Genomic DNA, 12,357 nt, shown 5'->3' on the forward strand with positions numbered 1-12,357 from the left:
CCTCAACATTTAATACTTTTGTTTAAAGAAACGTTTACACTAGACTTACAATATTTTTTTAAATTATCATGCTAACTGAATAAAATTTACCAAAAATCTATACTATTAATCGGGGAGCACACTTAGGGATAAAAAAAAACATAACATATATCCATGTTGCCAAACAGACCAACTTACTTACATAATTTTAAAAATAAATAAACTTCTCTAAAACAATGGTAACAGTTATTAAAGAACCAAATAATTAACTATTTTTATAATTCAAAATATTCCAGTATTTTAGGAAACTATATTAACTATAAATGATACATTCCTATATTTTATGAAACTATATTAATTACAAATAATAAATTCAAGTATTTGACATACGGTCACTTTATAAAAAAACAGCCCATAAGATTACAAAATAAAATTTTTAAATATTATAATAAAAACAAAATTATTTATATTAACAATTCCTTGAATTTTATATAGTAATCAATATTTTATAAAATAATAAGAGATTTTCGCAATTAATAGAACTTATCATTTAAGATTTCCATAACAACTGTATTTAATTAAATTCGAATAGTATCTATGAAAATAATTTAACTTTAATTTAAACAGATGATTTATTTTAAGAAATTTTGAAATAAATCAGTAATTAGTTTACCAAATATCTAAAATTTAGAGATTATTTCTAAAACTAACCTTATATATTTACTCTTATCGGTTTAATAGGAATTGCAAAATCTAGACAATTAATTCATTATTCAAATCGAATCATCCATATAGATTCAAATATATTGTATATGCATTAACTAAAAAATAAATAAGATTTTAAAAGATTTTATATAGATTTTTGTTGTTTTATACGTAAAAGTAAAAAATGTGTAGCCTGACTCTTTCCAGCCTATAAATAAAATAATCGATTTAACATTCACATATCATATGCAGCACTCTACACTATTTTTGTATCTCTTTGTTTCTGCAAAAAAAAAAAATATATGTGTCTTAGTATTTAAGTTTGCATATGCATATTGCTTACATCTACTATATTCTTTTTTTAGTTAACCAATATTATGTTCTATGTCCTGTTTATTATTTATTATTCTTATGAATTGTTAAAATTATAATTTTATGTCGTGTACATAAGCATATATAAATCAAGATTTTTTTGAAAGTATATATTTTTTACCTAGAGATTGTATATAAGTGAGGATTGTGGTATGAACAGGTGTTCATCTAATTGACATAGCATCTGCAAAACAAAAAAATTACATTTGATTGCTTAAAAGATGTTGACATTTTTTATATGAACCCGGGTAAGTCACAAAATACTATATTAGTGTTTGTTTTCTTCAGTTTTTATATAGATTTATTTAAGAAAATTGTATAGAAAATTCTTATTAGGGTGTATGTAGTTGAGCCTTGAGTTAATATTATCAATTAACATTAGAAACCAGCACATAAAAGTACAATTTAATCTTCCATGACTATATTGTAAATTTGTAATCAGCTGTATGTATTAAATAATAATATTTTTGTTATTTTTTTTTCAAATATATGATGTGAACAATCTTTTTAAAAATGGTACTATAATTTGGGATGTATATGGAAAAGAAAACAAACAACACACATGGATGGCAGTAAAACTTTATAACATGAGTACCTTGAAATTTGTTTTTAAGTCATCATTATCTTTAAAAAGTCTATAATTTTTTTTTTTAAAAGATTACTCTGCAAAATACCACATGAGATTAGAAAATTTAGATAACAACATTCAATTTTCAAATTCTTAATAATTTTGGTCAGAGTTAATTTAAGAACATTTATTTTGTAGAATTCAGCTATTTTGGATTAAAAAAAGAAATAATTTTTAAAAAAATATAAAGAAAGTTTGGATAATTTCCATTAATTTTGTGATAATTTTGTATAAATTAAATACTCAAACGAAAAATATGGATGTCCTGTTAGAAGGTTTCCCTTTTTTTTTTTTTTGACAACCAAATACGGATATTCTTTGCCCAGTCTCTTATCCGCTGGACTAATATAAATATTGTCAAATGAATAATAATTTAAAAAATTATTATATAACATAAATTTACTTTTGGTGGATACGGTATGTCCAAAATATACATGCCTATGTTCTCTCATTTATAACTTATTTTTAATCGTTTCCAGGCCAACCATTGGTCTGATCCAAGTCTTAGAGTACTGATTAACACTCAAACACCCAAATATTCATAAACCAAAATGAAACTGAACCAAAAAAAAAATGACAAAAATTTGGGTTACGGATGTTATACTAAATAAATATGTTTACATATACTAAATAAATAATTCTAATTCTTGACATGTTATATTACATGATAAATTACATTTAATGTTCTCAAATAAATCTTACTATTTTCAATTGAACTAGCATAAGTTCAAAATAAAATAAAAATAAAAAAATACATAAAATATGTTCTATAACATTTAAAAATATTAAAACAAAAAAAAACATAATCTAATATACGTGAACCATATATAAAATAATAAGAATAAAGAAGTCGATTAACTTTGTAATATTTTATTATAACATATGATATATAAATATACTATGAATTATATTTATATTTATTCCATACGGGAGTTTGAGAATGTATGTTTTCGTCCGTTCCCGTCCTGTTTTCGAACAAAAATACTAATTTGTCTCATATTCAAAATGTTCCATATTGGAAATGTATTCTTTTATGCAACAGAAATTTGAGAACAAGTGTAGGACATGAAAGAACATGACAAAATAAAAAGAGAATTACGTTAATCCTTAAATATTTGTATGTGTCTCAAACAGGTTTTCATCGTTGTTAATGGTTATATATTTGATTTGATAGTTCACAAATTTAATAGAATCTAACCAATTGATTTCATTTGTTATCAGTCTAACCATTATGTTGTTCCGAATTTTAAAATTTTGGTGAAACCATTATTATTTCAAATTTTCAAATATTAATAAACTAAACCAAAAATCAAACTAGAATCTCAATTAATATGAGTTTGATTATAAATACTAACATAAATTGGTTTATAAACATAACTCCGCACATACGTGCGGGTCCGAACCTAGTATATTTATAATATTAAGACTACTCATACTTGAATGAACAAAAACATAATATTTTAAACACTGTTCATTTAAAAATGATGTAACCAAAAAATATTCACAACTTCTCTTCAAAATTTCACAACAACCATTCGTGACTTTACGTAATCCAACTAATGAATAGTTTCAAAATAGACTGATGAACCCAGAAATTTCCGTCTCACCTTCCTTAAAAGTTAAAACAAACAAGTCTCATTATTTCTTTCCTATATAATCTCACACGAACAAAGAAGTTACATATAGAAAGTTTTATAACTCCTTGTAAAACATTTATCGCTACGAATCATGGAAGTCAATGGTCGAGAAGATCATCCATACACAGAATCATCAAAGTGGTTCGCAAAGTACTTTACCCCTAAAAGTGATTGGTTAGAAAAAAATGAGAGGGAATCTGATGGTTACTGCGACAGTTATAACTGGTATGAGTTTTCAAGCTATGGCCGGTGGCGTATGGAAAAGTGACAACAGTCATTCTTCTGAAAATCAAACCGGAGTTTGGGTTTGTAAAGGGAAAGTGGAAACTGCTGTATTGGAATACGAGACTTGCAAGCGTGTAGCCTATCTTGGGATGGTTATTAGCAGTACAGTGTCATTCTTTGCCACGATGAGTCTCATTCTTCTCTTCAGAAGCGGTTTACGACTAAGCCAAGGTACCAACCAATCAACCATGTATACAATTTCATATAAACTAGGTTGCATAGAAACGGAAACGAATACGCGGAAGCGAAACGTTTCAGAAATAGAGAATAATTTTTTTCTAAAATTAAGAAATGGAAACGTTTTGGAAACATATGTATATATATATGGATATATATATGGATATATATATATAATAAAACACCAAACAAAACCCTATATCAAAAGAAAGATTTAAAACAACACAAATTCAAAACATAAATATTAAATAGTTGAATTAAAACACTAATAATATTATATCTTTATATGTATTATGAATATATATTTTTCAAATTATTTGTTTTATTAAAGTCTAAGCTAAAAAAAATTTCTGTCGTGTTTTCAAAACGAAAACGGAGTTTCCATTGTGTTTCCAAAACAAAAACGGAGTTTCCATCTTGTATATAAAATGAAAAGTAATATATTATATCACTAATTCTAATAGAAAAGTTATCTATTAAATTACTAATTTCAATAGGAAAATATGTGCAATTAATAAGGAAAATATGTGCAATTAATAAGAAAAATACTTGAAATTTAATTACAATTATTATTTATTATAATCATATAGTAAAAATAAATTTTTACAGAAAAGTGATTAAAGTATTAAAAAGTTTAATGTGTTAAAATTAGTGATTAACATAATATAAAAAATAAGAAATTAATGTAATCTTCTTAAGTTGTTAAATCGGTAAATGATTTGATAGCTTATTTAATATTATGTTGTTATATAAACCTTAGTTTTCAAAGTTAGTAACTAATGTGATCGCGACGCTAAGGTAAATTATTATTATTTTTATATCTTTAAATTATGTTAACATTATCTAATTTGATATTTATTATAAACTTTAAATAGTGAATAAATAACCAAAAATTTTGTATCTTACTTTTTTTTAACTATTATGAAATTTGATATTTATTTTCTTAAGTATAATGATATAAATAAATTCAGTCAAAAAAAAAGATAACAATATTTAGAAGACACATGTCAAATAGAGAGATGTCACATGTCAACTTCTTAAAGCAAGTTTTAGAGTGATCTCTATTTTATTATATAAGATATAAATATATATATATATATATATTACCGCATTTATATTCGCTAACATATATTAAAACTATTTTTTTTATTTAAAAAGAGAAAAGATGTTCTCCATTTTTTGAAGTATTGCAAAAACCTTTTTATACCAATCTAATTTCAACATATTGTGTAAAGTGTAATTATATAATTTAAAATTTATAATTGAATATATATCTAGTAAATAATAATAAAAATACCATTACCAATCTTTAACCAAAAAAATACTAATTAAAATATTATACTTATTTAATTTTAGGAATGATTTTTTTTATACTAGTGTACGTATACATGTCGAAATGAGAGTATCTCGAATTAAAATGGGTTAGAAGCATGTATACATTTGTCAAACATTTATATATAAAAACTGCAGTTTCACAAATAGATTATAGTTAATGATAAATATTTGACTATGTCGGAGTATATGATAAACATTAGTTTAACACATTATTATCTTTTTATAAAAACTCTATTAGTCATCAAGCTTAAATTATATTTCGGTAGATTTTGTTTTGTTTTTCCATCTATATGTACAACAAAAAATTCTAATAATTGAAAGATTAGATTTTGTTTTATAAGTATACAGAAAAGTAATCAAGGAGAAGTTTAAAATATGATGTGATGGAATTCAATTGAAAAAAAAAAGTTATCTATTAATTTTTGTTATGTTTTAATTGTAAAATTGTTCAAGAAGATTACTAAAAATTTATCTATTAATTTTTATTATGTTTTAATTAATGTGTCATTTCTTCTACTAAAAGTTTGATAAATTATATCAACATCATTTTAATGTGATTTGTGTTTTATGGATAAACATCATGTGTACTTATAGACACAATATCAAAATCATTAATAATTGAGATTCTTTCAACCATACCAAAACACCTTTAAAATCCATTGTATATTAGAAATTAGAAATGCATGTTGTAAGAAGAGCGAAAGACAGGAAACGTTAACGTTGTACTACCTTCAAACTCCATTTCTAACTTCTTTCGGTTATTTTACAATGGAAGCATGGATGATAGTGTCAGGAGCTATTTGCATTGGAGTGTTCCTCTTGGGTACTGTGTGTTCTTTCTTTTGTGGTTGCATCGGATATTTTTCCCCGGAACCGGGCGAAGGCTAATGTGTGAAGGAGACTTACATATATATGGCAGATGAAATCTCTTCTAGGAATTATTTATATATTTATGACAAATATATCTATATGTTTTAGTTTTTGCTAAGATATTATTTTCCGGTTGATCAAATAATAAAATTTCTATTTGTTAGCGTCTTCTTGGATGTGTAAATGTGTGAATTCCTAATCTATTGAGAGAGATTGAGCATCTTTTAGATGTAACTTGTTTCAAAAAAAATCTCGTTTACCACTAATTACATCCCGTAAAATTACCTGACTTATCCTGTCTGTTTCAATTAATGACTAATCTTTTTCAAAAATTAGTTATTTGACTTTTCTCCATTTAATTCGATTATAACCCGTCTAATCCGATTACACTCCGCTTAATTTTATGTTTACCGATAATTTTTAGAGACAAATGTAGATTAAATATATTTTTGTTTTTTAGATATTTAAATTGATAGCATGTGATGTTTGCAATGTTTTGAAACCTGGATCGGATCAGCCGGTCAAACCGGTTTAATTGTGAATCAAAAGGTATTCCGGTCAAGATTACACTTCTACCCCGAACAATAAAAAAATCGGATGAAACCAAGAAAACTCGGCTAATCGGTGGTTGACCCGACAGTTTGAGTTAAAACAAATGACTAATTGCCTAACTGGTTTTCTTGGTTTAGCCGAGTTTTCTTGGTTTCATCCGATTTTTTTATTGTATATTGATATATATATATATATATATATATATATATATATATATATATAATCGATGTCCAAAAATGCCTACCTACAATGTAATATCGATTGACAAAGATAAGTTCTCGAAATTTTCACTTCTTGTTTATTGATGTTCCTTATAACCAAATACAAGGATTAAAAATAAAAGGAACACTAGGGAGTCTTTTTTTTTCAAACACTTGATTCAATCTCATAAAACCAAGTACAAGGAAAAGAATACAAGGATCCAAATTTTTTAAAAAAAAGCAAAACAAAGGCAATCCCCAATGCCATACAAAGAGTGATAGTAAACATCGACAAATGATCCAAAAGAGCTTTGAGGCACTAGCTAAGAAACAAATGTCACATGAAAGGTAATGGTTTTTCGATAAATCTTCCACGGAAAGCTCAGTGGTAGACGGAATGGTCCCTGTCAAACTATGACTAGGTGATGGTGATGTTGATAATGTTGTCATGGCTAAGCAACTTGCCGGTGCAATAGATGCTTCTTGAGGTAGTACAAGGGCCATAACATGGAACTCTATGTGTTTGGGAGCAAAGAAACTCTCCAATGAAGCTATCAGACGGATGTGCCAAAGATATGTGTCAAACCGTAGCAGAGCAGGTGGAGTCTCCCTCTCATAAGAGCCTTGGCTATGGAGGTTAAGGCTTTCACACAAAGCTTGCAGTCGAAATGACACAGACAATGAATGGTTTAGTGTTCCTGGCATTTGGTGGGTGTTGGTTTTCAAAGGTGGAGGGATGGAACAACTTATAGAATTGTTGATCTTTAAGTGATGGTTGGGGTCGCTAGCTAGTATTGACACAGGGTGGTTGATGGCTAAGAGACTATCATAACCGCAATCAGGCTGTTGGCAATAGGAATTCAGGAGTGAAACACCAAGTGACTTTAAAAAGAATAACACATAAAGTGCATATACCAGGGATCTAAAGGATTGGTTTAGCGAACCTAGCAGTCTAGTTGGTGTATATCTCAAAAGGGTTATGCTGCCTAAGAGAATATATCCAAAGCCTTGACCTCGATACGAGCTAATTTTTGCCAAACAAAGTGAATGAGCGAACCTGGATTTTTGTAATATGAGCTGAAGGATGGAAACTGTTAATGGGCCTTCTTCAAAATTCAGGTCCACCAAGGAAAAACTAGGGTTTTTGTTTGGTGTCTCCAGGCGGATCGATGCGCGGCGGCTGGTCGGATGAACTAACAAGATATGCAATGAACGATACATCTCCGGAGGAAACAGTTTTGCTCCAATCAAATTTTGGCAAGGAAGTGGGGTTGAAGCGGAGATCCAAGGAGATGCAAAAACCGTGGTCCTGAAAAAAAATCCGTTGTGCGCTGTTGACATCTTCCCCCGGCGAGGCGCAGCTGATGGTACAAGCAGAAGCTCTCCCGCCATCAACGAAGCCGAGGTGAAGTTTCCAGGTGAAAACGGAATTTTGATTTGTGATTTGATTTGTTCAGTGGATTTCAGATCCGTGGTTATGGAGACTAGTACAGAAGAAGGGTGGATGGGTTCGTTAGAAGCCAAATCCAACCTTTGATTGATGAATTGCCCAGGTTTGGGGTTTCCAAAGGAGATTGAGAGAAGTAACAAAAGATTAGAAAAAGAGGGAAAAAATTACAAAAGGATATCTAAAAGAAGAGAAACTGAAACAGAGGGAAGCAGCTTTAAGCGCCCTCCGACGCCAACAAGCCGGAAGTACGCCGACGCCGGAGAGTGGAATTGGAGGGGTTGTCTCGAAATTCGTGTCTGGGAGAGTTATTTCTCGGGCTCTCAAGTTTTGTGTACTTAGTAGTTTTTAAAAAGATAAAATAGAGGAACACTAGAGAGTCTATTGTTTTAGTTGTGGAAGAAAAGAGGAAATGATAGGTAACATATATAGATTACACTTAAGTTAGGGATAAAAAATTTCACATGTCAGATGATACGATGAACATTAAGATTATTATTGTAATACAAATATCTCAACTATATATAAGACTAAATTAAGAGATTGTTAGTTAATTTCATTTATGTATCCAGTTAAAAATCATGAGATAACATAAAAAACATTTACTTTTAAAATTTAGAAAATATGTATTGAAAAGAAAATTGTATTCGTAAAGTTATTTAAAAGATAAAAAGTAATACTCGAAATTAGCTTTTATTAGTAATATTTTGAACAAATTACTAAAAATTAGCTTTTATAGCTTTAGGGATACAAATTTGAGTATGTGGGATGATATGATGAACACTAGATTATTTTATTTATGATTTTTATACAGTTATATAGCTTAAAACAAAGTTAAATTTAATTTTTCAGAGATTTTTTAATTAATTTAATTTATATATACAATAAAAATCCAATTTATTGATATATTATTATTTTTAAAAATAATAAAAATATATTTGTGGAAAGGAAATCTGTATTTTTAATATTTATTTAAAAGATAAACGAAATACTAAAGTATAGCTTTTATAATAATTTTTTGAAGAAACTCTTATTACTCCTTGAAAGAATATTTTTTATAAAATTAAGTCAAATTAATGTTTTAATGTGCTTTTGTGTTTTATTGATACACACATCATGCACACCCAATTACTGTTAGACACAATATCATATTGCGAATCCAACCATGCATGTAGAAGTCAAGCCCCCAACTATATATAAATGAATTTCAAACTCCCATTTCTAACCAGGAACGAGATCTCTTTTAACAATGGAGTTGTGGATTAATATCTTGATAGGCGTCGCCATTGCACTGTGCGTCATAGGGGTTGTGTTCAGTTTCCTTAAGTTGCTCGGCGTTAAGTTGAAAACCTATATTACATTAAACTGTAATGGGGTAAGAACTATTATTCCAAATAAATAAAGAAAAAAAATAAAGACAAAAAATAAATAAAAATTGACCTTTGTATTCCAATACTGTTGTTGGCTGCGCGTGTCATTCACGTTACCCCTTTTTTGTCTTTTTACATTAGTCAATAGTTATTCACTTAATTTTTTTAATTAAGGTGCTATATTCTTCGTTTGTTTTTTTGTTTTGGTTATCTGGCAAATTCACCCATATATATATATACTAGATTAGGACCCGTGCTAGAGTACGGGTTGAAATTTCTTTTATTTATATTGTAGTTTTTATTTATAATATAATTGATGTGATTGTTTTTAGATCTTGTGAATAAAATTGAGAATTTAAGAACTGGGTTGAAATTTAGGACGCCGGTTAAAAATGATTGTTTTTAAAAGTTGTTGTGAATAATATTAATTTTTGAGATTTTGTTGCCTATATATGGTTACTTAAATATTCAGTAGAGATTTTATTTTATTTTTTTGGAATATACTTTATAAGAGGATCTCAAATCGAGATTTAACTAATGGTTACAACTCATATAACCTATAACTTATCAAATAATCAAATAATTAATTTTATAACCCATATTATATAGTTTACTTCTGTTTTATTATATAGGGGATATTATACTTAAGTTAGGGATAAAAACTTTCACATGTCAGATGATACGATGAACATTAAGATTATTATTGTTATACAAATATCTCAACTATAGGATTAAATTAAGAGATTGTTAGTTAATTTCATTTATGTATCCAGTTAAAATCATAAGATAACATTAAAAAAAGAATACTTTTAAAATTTAGAAAATATGTATTGAAAAGAAATTTGTATTTGTAAAGTTATTTAAAAGATAAAAACTAATATTCGAAATTAGCTTTTATTAGTAATTTTTTGAACAAATTACTAAAAATTAGCTTTTATAGCTTTAGGGATACAAATTTGAGTATGTGGGATGATATGATGAACACTAGATTATTTTATTTATGATTTTTATACAATTAGATAGCTTAAACCAAAGTTAAATTTAATTTTTCTAATTAATTTAATTTATATATAAGATAAGAAGGAAACGCTGGGCACATAAATATAATAGACTTCAAACTCCCATTTCTAATCAGAAACGAGATCTCTTTAAACAATGGAGTTGTGGATTGAAATCTTGATAGGCGTCGTCCTTGCATTGTGCGTCATAGCGATTGTGTTCGGTTTCCTTAAGTTGCTCGGCGTTAAATTCACCAAGAAACCGGATAACGACGACGACGACAACTGAAAAAACTGATGCGTGAAAGACAAAATATCTCATTCTGCAAATAATAAAATTTTATTCTTCTAATTTTTAATTACTGACATGTGTTAGTTTTGCTAAATATTAATGGATTTGCCTTGTTTCGAAGTTGTTGACTATAATAAAAACTAGTATTGCAAAATTCTATAGATATAACTTAATATAACTAAAAAGTATAATAAATTAATTATCAAACTAGGGGTTTGAATGGATATTGTAGGTAAAATAGACTAATCCGTTAACAGTTTAGTCTACTTTATTAGATTTGGATCTATGCTAGAGCACGAGTTAAAATTTATTTTAATTATATTATAAATTTAGAATAAAATGTAATTTATATGATTGTTTTTAAAAGTTTTTTTGATACAAAATTATGCAATAAAATCATATGCTAAATATATTGGCTTGAAAAAACATCTATTTTGTAAGTTTTATATTCTTAATTTTGTAATTTTATGTATGAGAAATGGTTATGTTTGTTGTTTGTTTTTATTTTAATTTTTGAACATGTTTGGTGAAAGTGTTTTAAGAAAAATACTTAGGTTCACCCCTAGGGGTGAACCTCTCCATTCACCCCTTCTTCTCTCAACCAATCAGAATCTTCCATCTAATATTTCATTTAAAAAATAAATCAAAATTAAATTAAAAAGCAATCCAAATTAAGGAAACAAATTCTGTATACTTTTAATTAAGGAAAGTTAAATATTTGGCTTGGTTTAGATTTTTAAAACTAAAATAAAATTATATGTTGGTTTGGGTTTACAAATAAAGTGGTTAGGGTTTAGATTTTACAATTAAAACGAAATTATATGTCGGTTTGAGTTTACAAATGAGGTGGTTAGGATTTAGATTTTACAATTAGAACAAAATTATATGTCGGTTTGGGGTCACAAATGAGATGGTTAGGATTTAGATTTTACAAGTAGAACAAAATTATATGTCGGTTTGGGTTCACAAATGAGATGTTAGGGTTTAGATTTCACAATTAGAACGAAATTATTTGTCGGTTTGGGTTCACAAATGAGATGGTTAGGATTTAGATTTTACAAGTAGAACAAAATTATAAGTTGGTTTGGGTTCACAAATGAGATGGTTAGGGTTTAGATTTCATATATGTCGGTTTGGGTTTATTAAAAAACGGTTTAAGTTTTTAATTTTATAATAATGTATACCGATTTTATTTCCTTATTTTATAAAGGGGTGAATGGAGAGGTTCACCTCTAGGGGTGAATCCAAGTATTGTTCGTGTTTTAATATGACCCGTGCTTAGGTAAGATTTTAGTTTTAACTGCACAATAAGATCTCATAAATCAGATAAAGTGTGATAAAATGCCAAGATTTTATTCCTTTTTATGTCTAACAATATATATTTTGTAACAATACATGGAATACAAAAGATTTTATTTTGTAAATTGTATAAATCATTGGAATATTCTCTTTAAGAAAATTATTTAAGATATTGTTAAGTGTATTTATATAGCCTACAGATTGACCAATT

At 27.5% G+C, this 12,357-nt stretch overlaps 1 long non-coding RNA gene across 2 annotated transcripts; it reads left to right on the top strand.

Moving 5' to 3' along the window:
* The first annotated feature begins 9,438 nt into the window (after nt 1–9,438).
* Nucleotides 9,439–11,040, top strand: LOC147926632 (uncharacterized). Of its 2 annotated transcripts, none has more exons than XR_015581335.1 (2): nt 9,439–9,562; nt 10,633–11,040. It is a non-coding gene; the product is annotated as an uncharacterized LOC147926632 (long non-coding RNA). The 2 variants fall into 2 exon arrangements; XR_015581336.1 differs by having other exon boundaries at nt 9,442–9,562; nt 10,693–11,040.
* The last annotated feature ends 1,317 nt before the right edge of the window (nt 11,041–12,357 follow it).

Source organism: Camelina sativa, chromosome 15 (genome assembly GCF_030686135.1).
Source record: "Camelina sativa cultivar CO46 ecotype springtype chromosome 15, ASM3068613v1".
NCBI classification, from domain to species: domain Eukaryota; kingdom Viridiplantae; phylum Streptophyta; class Magnoliopsida; order Brassicales; family Brassicaceae; genus Camelina; species Camelina sativa.